The sequence below is a fragment of the Chrysoperla carnea genome, chromosome 5 (assembly GCF_905475395.1).
Source record: "Chrysoperla carnea chromosome 5, inChrCarn1.1, whole genome shotgun sequence".
NCBI classification, from domain to species: domain Eukaryota; kingdom Metazoa; phylum Arthropoda; class Insecta; order Neuroptera; family Chrysopidae; genus Chrysoperla; species Chrysoperla carnea.
This window is the reverse complement of record NC_058341.1, coordinates 76,165,065-76,176,492: the sequence shown is the minus strand read 5'-3', so window position 1 is coordinate 76,176,492 and position 11,428 is coordinate 76,165,065. Positions and strand designations below refer to the sequence as shown.

The 11,428-nt window shown below is 34.0% G+C and overlaps 1 long non-coding RNA gene across 1 annotated transcript; it reads right to left on the bottom strand.

The window, feature by feature from the left end:
- Positions 1-2,899: 2,899 nt before the first annotated feature.
- Positions 2,900-4,044, bottom strand: LOC123299872. Its single transcript, XR_006535361.1, has 3 exons — positions 3,764-4,044; positions 3,208-3,353; positions 2,900-3,139 (listed from the first exon to the last, which is right to left on the bottom strand). It is a non-coding gene; the product is annotated as an uncharacterized LOC123299872 (long non-coding RNA).
- Between the last annotated feature and the right edge of the window lie 7,384 nt (positions 4,045-11,428).

The following is an 11,428-nucleotide window of genomic DNA, read 5'->3' as shown; positions in this document are numbered from 1 at the left end:
ACCATTGGCAGAGAAATATTTCCATCAGAGTAGGTATACAAGAATTGCTCGTTTAAACATATTGGATTTTAATGCTAAGAAAGACTCTATCTAGCGATAGAAAAAAGAACTATTGTCAGAACGCCTATAGATACATAAATCTAACGGAAATGTTTGTTTACAATCTTGAATACAATCATATAATAAAGGTTATTGCAACAATTTGTATTAACACAAAATTTGTTAAAGCATTACATAAAACATTAAAATAATTGTTTTTATTTAAAAAAATGCATTTGAAAACACAGACAACTATGAAATTAAAACTAAAGAAGTATACAAATTTAAAACTACAAAGTTTATATAAAAAAATAATAATTAAAGAGAATTGAAAAAAATACACTCGAACCAGGACACGAACCCGGACTTTTTGGATTCATGTCAACTTCAACTTCAACTTCAAAATAAACTTTATTAAAATATAACAAATACATTCTATGTACAAGGCTGATTTACAACGATATAACATATTTTACATTTCATTTTATTACATTCATTAAAGGTTATTAGCCTTAAACATACGGCTTTCATCCTTAATTTATTATAATAGTACTTTCTATGCTTGCTATAGCGCAATGCGTACTTAACGTAGTTCCAGCATGGTATTTGCAGTTTCTATGTTAAAGCAATGGTACAATTTTTTTGTCGACAGAATTTAACGAAAAATTAAATTTAAGAATTTAATAATGCTTACTATTAATTCCCAAAGTTTCAGAAATTTTGACCGTTTAAAATGGGAAATAATTACGCCAACGTCCCAATTTCGATCAATTTATGTCAAAATTAATATCTCGAAAGTGAAAATTAATTTCTAAATTTTTTTTTTAGAATTGTATTGTATAAACATTTTTTTCTACTTTTTCTTCAATATATAATAATATCATAAAAAATAGTTGGAGAGACCGGACATTTTACATGCTTTAAATGGGACATGACCCTCAAAATCGCGAACTTTGTCTTTAAATATCTCGCGATCTAAACGGTCAAAAATTATGAAATTTTAGGAATTCATAAATAAAGCTATTATAAACCCGAGAAAAAAAATTCGGCCAAATCTGTCGAAAAGTGATTTCATGCTGGTACTACCTTAAACCAGTTTAGGTGAAATTTGTATGTTCGTTTTAAATTTTATGAAGTTTTTGATAATTTGTAGGAAACTAGCCACAATCTACTTTACTTTATAGGCAACTGTTTTTGCATGTCTACCGTTGCCTTGATGGTATTGTTATGTTTGATTGATAAATTTTTATTCACTGTGTTTACACTTCAATATATTTGATACACAAAAATACAGCGCACACTTTCATATATTAATCACTATTCACAGTAGTATTAGGTGGTTTAAATAAAATGTAACAAAAAAAAGAAAAAAAAAAGATTACGGAATGGCCGGGCTCCGAACATGATATTTTTGAGTGGTGATCCCATGCTCATACCATTGAGCTACGGAGACTCTTGAGTAAGTGTTCATTAATTAAGTTGATCAAGTAGTTCGAGCATTAGCCTTCCATTTATGGTACATTGACTTGTGCTTGTCGTTGGTGTGTGAGTTTGATCTTTGATGATAACATGTATTTGGTTAATTCGCTGTTCATAATTGTTTTTGTATAAAATGTGTTTGACTGTTGCATTACATAATTTTTAATGAATGTTATATTCGTTCGTCTGTGTAGGTCATCTATTTTTGCATATCTATCACGATTGAGTACAAACCTCAGACACTTATTTTGTATACGTTGTAGTTTGTTCAATGAAGTGTCTGAAACTCCGCTCCACACAGGGGCTGCGTAGGTCAGAATAGGTCTTATAACTGCAGTGTACAACAATTTTTTATTATTTATGCTTAGGGCGCTGTATTTGTTCAAAAGTGGATATAGCAGCCGTATACACCCATGTTCCATTTTAACAAATTGGTTTATGTGCGGTGCGAAAGATAAGGTTTTATCCAGATACACCCCTAAATATTTTATCGGGTTTTTGGTCGGTGGAATTTTTTCGCTTTCTATTCTAAGCGGGTCGTGAATTTTTATATTTGTAAATTTTTTACTAAATATTTTAAATTCAGTTTTGGATCGGTTGATTTTAATTTTCCATTCTGTGGCATATTTTAGTATCATATCCAGGTGTATCTGGATTTGCTTAGTAGCCACTTGCGCATTAAAGGAGTGGGTGTATACTACAGTATCATCCGCGTATACAGCTGTCTTTGTTTTTGCAAAAAGCAGGATATCATTGATAAGGTAATTAAATAGGGCTGGCCCAAGAACCGACCCTTGTGGTACCCCAGCTTTTGGCTCTCTAACAGCCGAGACACTATTGTTAACTTTAACATAAAAGTTCCTGTTTTTTAGGTAGCTGTCCAGTATTGCGATCAGGTACCGTGGGAAGTCGTATTTAATCAGTTTATATAATAAACCGTCGATGTAGACGGTATCGAAGGCCTTGAACCGTTCAATAAGGTTCACAGTATTTTGATTGTAGGTTTGGTTGACAGTAATTAAAAATCAGTCAAATTATAGTAATAAGCGCGATCAAAATCATTATACGGATTGGGACAGAAAAACCCTATCTAAATCTAAATACACACACAAAATAAAAAAATAAAGAAAAATCATTCAATTAAAAAAAAAAGTTGAATTAAAATCACGCTAGCGTGTGAACGGACGTTAGTACACGTTAACGTGTGAATAGCCACCGTGCGCAACAATTATTAAAATTTAACAAACGAAAACAACGTAGTTCGCGTATGAATACAAAACCGAGCAAAAAAGCCAAAAACAATTAAAAATGAGGTCTCTTGAACAAATCACCCTTGAAGGGTACACTTCGAATAAAAATTTTATTAAAATTAATAATTTTACACGTTTGTGCCCGCAACGCGAGCACGTTTTTAATATTACATCGACAATTCATGGATTGGGATAATTAACGACGGAATTACTCTTGAACAAATCACCATTGAAGGGTACACATCGAATAGAAAATTTATTAAAAATTAATAATATACACGTTCGTGCCCGCAACGCGAGCACGTTTTAATATTACATCGATAATTATACTATCGTGGAGAAACTGGAAATCTTGCAGTCAATAATGTACTCTGGAAAGAAAAGATAATTGGTATAAATTCAAAGAAATGGACGTACATGAACGATTAATTAATTATACCTGGACATTTCATCAACGGCTGGTGTTGTTTGTTTTTGGTCGTGTATCGGTTATCCTGTGGTGGTTTTGCCTGGATTTTTAAGGTACGGTTTATTTTTTTATATTTCTCCACCCCATCCGTATAATATTGTTGTTGGGAGATTTACCTTATAGAAATTCCATAAATTTAATATACGTTTTTTTTTGTTGACTATCCAATTGAACATTTTCGATTTGATTTTAATCAAGAATGGTATAGATTGTTTTGTGAAGTGAACCAATACCGCGTTTAGAGGTGTAGCCGACAACGAGTTCAGACTGCCCATGGACGGGTGTCAAAAGGCCTCGATTGTGTTGCACCTCGCGGTTCGTCATCTTCACCGTATTCGGCCCTGTGTTAATGCTTGACTACGTTGAGTCACGGGCCGGATACAGAAGATAAATTATTTGGTTCACTACACAGAATTAAATTTACGTCATTTCGAGAACGTTTTGTTTTGTTTCACACTAGATTGGAAATGTTCAATTCAAATTAGTATCATTTTATAATAATGTAACAAAAAAGAAAAACACTTACTTAATTAACAAAAACATTGCACAAAAGAGGTTATGTAGCCTGGGGTAGTTGACTGTGATATTTTTAGTTTATATTTTTTTAAAAATTCATTTAATGGTTTATTTAAAGCCATATTTTAGAATTCTAAACCAAAGAATATTTATATTTTAATGAAATAAAGTAACTTAAGTGTAAAAAGATACGTAAATGCGTTTTGTTGTTGTCAAATAATTTTGACATTTCACTGACTAATCCATAGAGTTGTAGTCGTTTTATAGACTTCCACTCAAATCCTAGACCGTCCTTTTGTCAAATTATTCTCTTTCAGATTCGATCACAATTACTAAGATCGCGGTAAAAAAAACGCTTCCACTTTGTCAACAAAGCCACGGTTGGTAATTTAATAGAAGATTTAATTTAAAGTCTCTTAAAAATGCCACAGCCTTTTCGATGTCCAGAAGGGCCACAGCAGTTACATTGTTTTTGTTGAAATTAGTAACAATATCGTTAGCGATTCTTGCTACCTGCATGCTTGTGCTGTGCCCACTTCTGAACCCGAATTGTTCACTTTTAATGATGTTTTTATTTTGATTAAATTTGGTTATTCTTCCCAAGATAACCTTCTCGGCAATCTTGGACAGCGAGCTCAGTAAACTGATAGGTCTATAGTTCAGCGGGTCTTGGCTGTCTTTATTTGGTTTAGGTATGGAGACCACTATAGCAGTTTTCCATGCTTTGGGGAAATGTCCTGTTCTTAGCATAGCGTTAAAGATATAATTAAGTTGGACAATAGCTTTAGTTGATAAGTTTTTAATTAGCTTATTGTCCACCTCATCTTTGCCAGGAGCTTTGTTGTTAGGGAGGGTTCGGATTACTTCCCTAATCTCTTGGGGGGAAGAGAGTTTTATTTTAGCTGATTTTTCTCGGGTTTGCATGTTTGAAAAGTACTTTTCTAAAGTATCTTTTATTTCGATTTCAAGAGGAGATATAAGTTCGTTGGTTTGTATCTCCTCTAGCGTTTCGCTTATAATGTTGGCTTTTGCTCTATCAGTCAGGTAGGTTTTGTTGTTTTTGATCAGAGTAGGGATGGTTTGTGGCACTTTTTTGAAGTTTTTGGCTATCCTCCACATGGCTTTGTCCCCAGGGCGAAGGTCCTTGAGGGTTTTTACCCGCTGTTCGTTGATCCTGCTTTTAATATTTGTCCTAATAAGTTTGTTAAGTTTATTAATGTCTTCCTTGAGATATAGCAGGTTTCGCTTTTGATAGAGCTTCCTCATACCATTTCTGGCTTTTATCAAGCGTTTTATTTCATCGTCTAGGAGGTACCTGTTATTCTTTATCATAACCCTCTTACTGTGGAGCTTTTTAGCATCTGTTGTTGCTCGTGTAAGCACCTCTACTTCGTATTCGACCTCTTGCGCAGTTTTAATTTTGTTGTTTATTTTGATTTTGGCGTTCAGAGTATTTCCCAACTCTGCCCAATTGGTCGTTTTGTACGAGGTAAAGTGCTTTTGTAGACTTTCTTTATGTTGGTAAGTTATGTTAAACAGTACTGGGCTATGATCAGAGGGTAGTTCCAGAACGGAAACCGGGTCAGTAAGGTTCGACATATTTTTGTTGATCACAAGATCAATGAAGGTGGGGGTCATGCCATTTGAAGGATAGTGAGTGGGGTCCACAGTATTTTTGATGACAATATCGTTGTCAATGGCGAATTTGTAGAGTGTTCGTCCATTAGTGTTCGTAATGTGATTGTTCCAGGTTGGGTGCCGGGAGTTTAAATCACCAACTACTAACACTTTATTTCCTACCCTAAAGAGCGTTTCTAGGTCTTTTGTTGTAAATTTATTACTCGGAGGGTTGTACACTGCAATTATGTTTAAGTTATTTTGCAACTGAATGCTAATAACTTCAAATGATAGAAGGTCTTTAATTTTGGTTCTTTGGAACGGAATGCTGTTTTTGATTATTATGGCTACACCTCCACCATTGGCTGTGCGGTCTTCACGTATGACCGTGAAGTCTTTAATCTTGATTTTTATTTTTTCAGTGAGTTTTGTTTCATTTATTAACATTATAGGTCTAATTTTTTCTCAAGAATGAAGGATCTAAGTTCGCCAAGGTTTTGGTGTAGGCCATTTTCGTTCCAAGTACCACATTTTATGGTTGGCATTGGGTGCTACTGAAGTATTTTTTACAAAAGTTATGAAATTTTCGAGTTCATTTTTGCATTGTCTTAAGTGATAGTTCAGTTCTTTTACATATGCAAACATCCGATCTACATTTATTAATTTGTTTAATTCATCAAACTCACTTACCAGTTTAAGCATACCGTCAGCAGCATGTGTGTGTTGTTGTGTATTAGTGACGTTGTTTGTTAGAGAAGTGTGCTCACCATGAGCGTAGCCCTGGTGTACTTCAGCGTTCTGCATTATGTTTGTTGGTTTTAAAGGGTTGCCCCTAGACCAGGCATTTGTGGCTGGTAGGGGAGCTGCATTAAACTTTTGAGTTTTGTTGCGTAGTGGTACGGCCTGAGATTGTTTCCTTCTTTCAATTTGTTCTATTTTTGCCCTGTAAACTGGGCAGTCTGTTGAATTTGCTGTGTGGTTTTCTTTGCAGTTTGCACCCTTAATTAATTTTTGATTTTCATCATTTTTTTCGATGATGGTGCATTCCCTGCTCCAATGTGGACCTGCGCATTTCAAGCAGGTGGGCCTTGCGCGACAGTTACTCGTAGCATGCGACCATTCCAGGCAACGGTGACATTGGATAATTCTCTTGGCGTTGTGATGACGTTCCCAAGAGATTCTTGTATTGTACACATAGCGCACATTTTGCACAATGTGTTTAATGTTGCTTTTTGGTCCCTTATTACTAGAAACAATGTTCTACGGGTGTTTTTCATTTTATAAACGTTGATGATACGTATGTCGTGTCTAGTTTCGATGTCGTGTTTAATGTCTTCCTCAGTAACGTCGTTGGGTAGTCCACTGAGCACAAATGCGTGATGCTTCTCTTCTTTTCCAGTGAAAGTATGAAACTCCTTACCGCTGTCATCCAGGGCGGTAAGGTACTTTTTGTATTCTGTATTATCATGTATAAAAAGATTTGTTTTCTTTGGTGTGTATTTTATATGGAACCCTTTCTTAATTACTTGGTTAAGCTCCTGTATGAAGTCTTTATGACTTGTAGGAATTCCGTGTATAACTATCGGTGGAGGTTTCAATTTTTTGGCGTTATTGTTGTTTTGGATAGTCACTTCATCATCCTCGTCATGGTCGGATTCGTCGTTGCCGCCTGGGTGTTTGTCCAGAGGGGCAAATCTATTTTTAGTTTGAACTTGTACTATGTCTTTCGTAAAGTTGGATTTTATAGTCACTTCACTTTTGTCGGTACTAGGTCCGGCCACTGCACTGCCACAGCCACTCATTGTTTTTGTAGTATCACTGCGCGTGTTGTTGCCTTCATTTGCCGTTTCGGGGTTTTGTTCTTGTTGTTGAGTGTTTTTTAAGTCCTCCAATTGGACTTTCAGTAGTTTGCTTGTGACTGGCGAGGTAAATAACAATGCCAACAGCGTAAATGATTGTTTGAACTGGTTTGAGGATAATATCTGTTATGTCGTTTATGGCAATATTAAATAAGGTTGCAGATAATACCGAGCCTTTTAGGATGCCGTTTTCCAATGAATGGACGTCTGATGCCTGATTAATAATTTTTACTGTAAATGTCCTGTTTGTTAGGAAGTTTTGAGTTAATAAGGGTAGATTGCCTCGCAAACCCCATAAATGTAATTGATATCATATTTTTGACCTGTTTGTTCGATCAAAAGCTTTTTCTAAGTCTATAAATATTGCGTTTAGATTTTGTTGTTGTAGTTTGTTATTTTTTTCCAAATACCATAACAATCTTCTTGATATCATTTTTGCCATGATCTTACATAGGTGATTTGTTAAAGAGATTGGTCTGTAGTTAGAAACTATTTTACCATTTTTATTCTCCGATCAAACGAGCCCGCCGAAGGAGGGCGACGTTCGATAGGAATTATACTCGCGTCTCGTTCGAAGATGATTAACTACTTGTAGTACTGTTTATGTACAAAGGTAACTACACACTTTAGAGATTTCAATTGAAAATATTCCGCGGTCTTCTATTTCCACGAATACGTTCTTGTTACTTCATATTTTAGAGATTATTGTATTGTATCTGCAAGTGTTATTTCTGTTAATAGAAGATGATTACTGGGGTTTTATAATTGGGACATATATGTTTTGGGAGGGGAAGTAATCATCTTCGAACGAGACGCTTCGTATAATTCCTATCTAACGTCGCCCGCCTTCGGCGGGTTCGTTTGATCGGAGAATTATACTCGCGTCTCGTTCTCGATGATTGACTACTTGTAGAGGTTTAGAGGCAGAAATAACACTCCCTTTTGTTCAATTTGTATTGATTAATTATTATTTATAATAACTGATTAATTTAATTTTTTATCAGAAAAAGAAATATAAGGTATTCTTTCACTTTTTTATTAAAATTTTGCGAGTATCGTGCGAATTTTGGACTTGACGGAAGTAAAACCGAGCAAATGCTGATCGTTGAAGATCACCTACCGGTTTTTCTAATAGTATTTAACTCCATTAGCAAAGGCCTTAGAAACCTCAACTTGTTTGCATTGTACGCAGTGAATACATTTACATCCACACTTGCTTTGACGAGCAGTGATTTTACCCAGTGTCCCATTGTTTGTTTCACGGTTTATATGAAGAGGTTTTTTCCCGAATATCTGAGCTCCTCTATTTTTTCAAGGTATTGTGGAAGTAAAGTTGCTTTAAAAAGGGGATTTATAGTACAGGTTGTTCTTTTCCCGGTTTCAACGTCTTAATGAAATCGGGGATTTTTATTTTAATACTTAAGTTTGTCTTTATAATATAATCAATGTTTATGACTGATAGTGTTTGAAATCTATGCGCGGTGATCAAGACCAACAATGCAGCAAGTATTTCGGAATGCTCCTTCAATTTAAGATTCTTTAAATATGAAATATTTTTAATATAAGATAACACTTGCTCTGAATCCCATGTTACTGAGTATTTTGGCTGAGAGGGTCTTCTTTTGTAGCAGCCCCGTAAAAAAATGGACAATAATGGTTATTTAGACAAATCATTTTTGCAAATTAGTAAAAATGCAGCTCGAGTGGAATTTAATGTTACGTATTTTGTTCCACCGTGAAGTTTTTGAGTTAAATATTCCATCCTATTTGTGATATTAATCTCGAAAATGTTTATATTTTTATTAGTAGAAAAGCACTACTATTCTCTTTAGTTGCTTTCGTATTGTTCCATAGTAGTTTGATTTAAGGATTTTTATCGTTACTATTCTTCCATTAATGGGTATAAATTCTTCAATGCCATTTTTACATTTCTTATTTACGAGGAAACCAACACCATATTGCCCGTTTATCGCAGATGAATGTAAAAATAGATTGCCATTTTCGGTTTCTTCTATTTTTGTAAAATTTCTTTTTATTTCTGATATACCTAATACATCCCATTTTAATTTATTTAACGAGTTTTCCAGTTCAATCATCCTATCTTCCGTTTTTAATGTACGTACTTTAAGTGTGCATATATACCTATGTTTTGGTTCTGTTATACGTGTGTTTTCAACATTTTGCTTTACCTTTAAATTTGGGGTATAAAGAGGTATTTGGTTATGATCTCTCACGATAACCAGTCGTCTTGAGAGTTTGTTAAATTGTTTATATCTATTTTTTGTTATCGAGTCCATGTGATTATCCGTTTGCCAAATTCTTTTCGTCATACTTTCAGTACCGGGAACCTCGAATGGTGGCTATGTATCTTTTTGTTGCTTATTTGTTTTTACATTTTTTTCATTATTTGTATTATTTGCTGTTGACGAACCCATGGAATTATATCGTATTCTTGAAAAATTCGATATAGATGTTTGTAAAAGAGATCCAGATTGTGGTTTCTTCATTGACTCTCCTGCAATTATTTTTACTGCAAAACTTTTTTCCGGGCTATTTTCATTAGGTCTCTTTTTATCATTTATAAAATGCGATTTGATTTGATCATTTTCTTGATATTTAAAATTATTTTGATTCCATTTAATACCATCTATCCACAAATCATCTTTTTTTGAAAATTGCCTTTTTGCCCTCGTTTCGGAATTTTTCTAAAATAGGTCTTAATTCTCTCCGTTTTTGTAACGTTTTTTGTGACATGTCTTCTGTTATAAAGATATCGGTTCCATTAAGGCATTTTCTTCTTTGTAGTATTGTAAGCTTCATGCCCCAAGAATTGTCAATCCAACCAATACGGGTCTACATTTTACCTCAGATGCCTAATCTTTTGACAAAATCTATATCAAGCCGATTACATTCTATCTCCAAATTTTCTTTTAATATTTTTTTTATCAACGCAATTTGTTTCTGAGTTGTTCCATAATTCCATATATTACAATATTTTTTCTTCGACCTTCATATATAACTTATATTTGACGTAAATCAAGTACAAATCTTTTAAACATATCCATACAAAAAAAAAAAAAAAAATAACTAAAACTTAATAGGGTAAATAGTATATATTCGCGAGGGCTTAGTAGAGATATGTCTGTCTTTTTATCAAAATATATCGCAGATACGACGTTACTATTTTCATAAAGTCTAAACCAGAGCAATTAAGTATAGATTGAGTTGTAGTCAGTCCCAATTTATGTAATTCCTCCCTTTCTTAGCCTGAAGTTCCTGGACAGTCCTCTATCAGATGCTTCACACTTTCTGCTGAGTCACACAACACACATATTCTAACTCTATCAACTTTCACACTTTCCCACTTAAACCCATACATTCTAAAATTTGCAATCAAGTATCTCTCACTTCAATTACACACATTCACACACTAGCACCTAGTTTAAAATGGTCTAAGGTTATAAAGGTGCTTAGACTCCCTTTCGTTCTTATATCATTTAAACTTTCACGTATCGCTAACTCTTCAATTTCTTTCTTGATCTTTGCTCTCACACATCCCTCATCCAATTCATTCAATCCGTTTCATTCCATTCATTCGTTTATTAAATCTCTTATTCCATTCAACGTACCCTCATTCAAACAGATTATTTGCAGCTCTTTGTTGCTATTATACACCCTACTGCGATAATTAAAAGCCTTTGTCATGCAATAATATTCCACGCTCCTAGTGCCCATTTCAATATTAATTGCTTATAGTTATGACTATTTCCAACCCACCATTCGCTTCCATAAGTTAATATTGGAATTATTAAAGTATTGCACATTTTCAAAATCACGTTTATAGGGAAATTTTCATATCTGTACACATACCTTCTAATACTCATTAAAACTTTCATTGCCTTATCGGTCATACGTTCCACATGCTCTTTCCATTTTCCATTACTACACATCACTACACCCAAATACTCAAAACAACTAACATTCTCTACAATCATTTCTTTATAGTTCCATACTTCATTCATACTACTTTTTCGTCAATTCGTCACTATCATCATTTTTGTTTTTTAACATTCACACTCAACATCCATCTTTCACAATACTACTTTAAACCTTTTAAAAATCTTCGCATACCTCCAACTGTTTTTGAAATAAGCACCACATAATCTGCGTAAAATAATATTTTTATTTCTCTACCATTA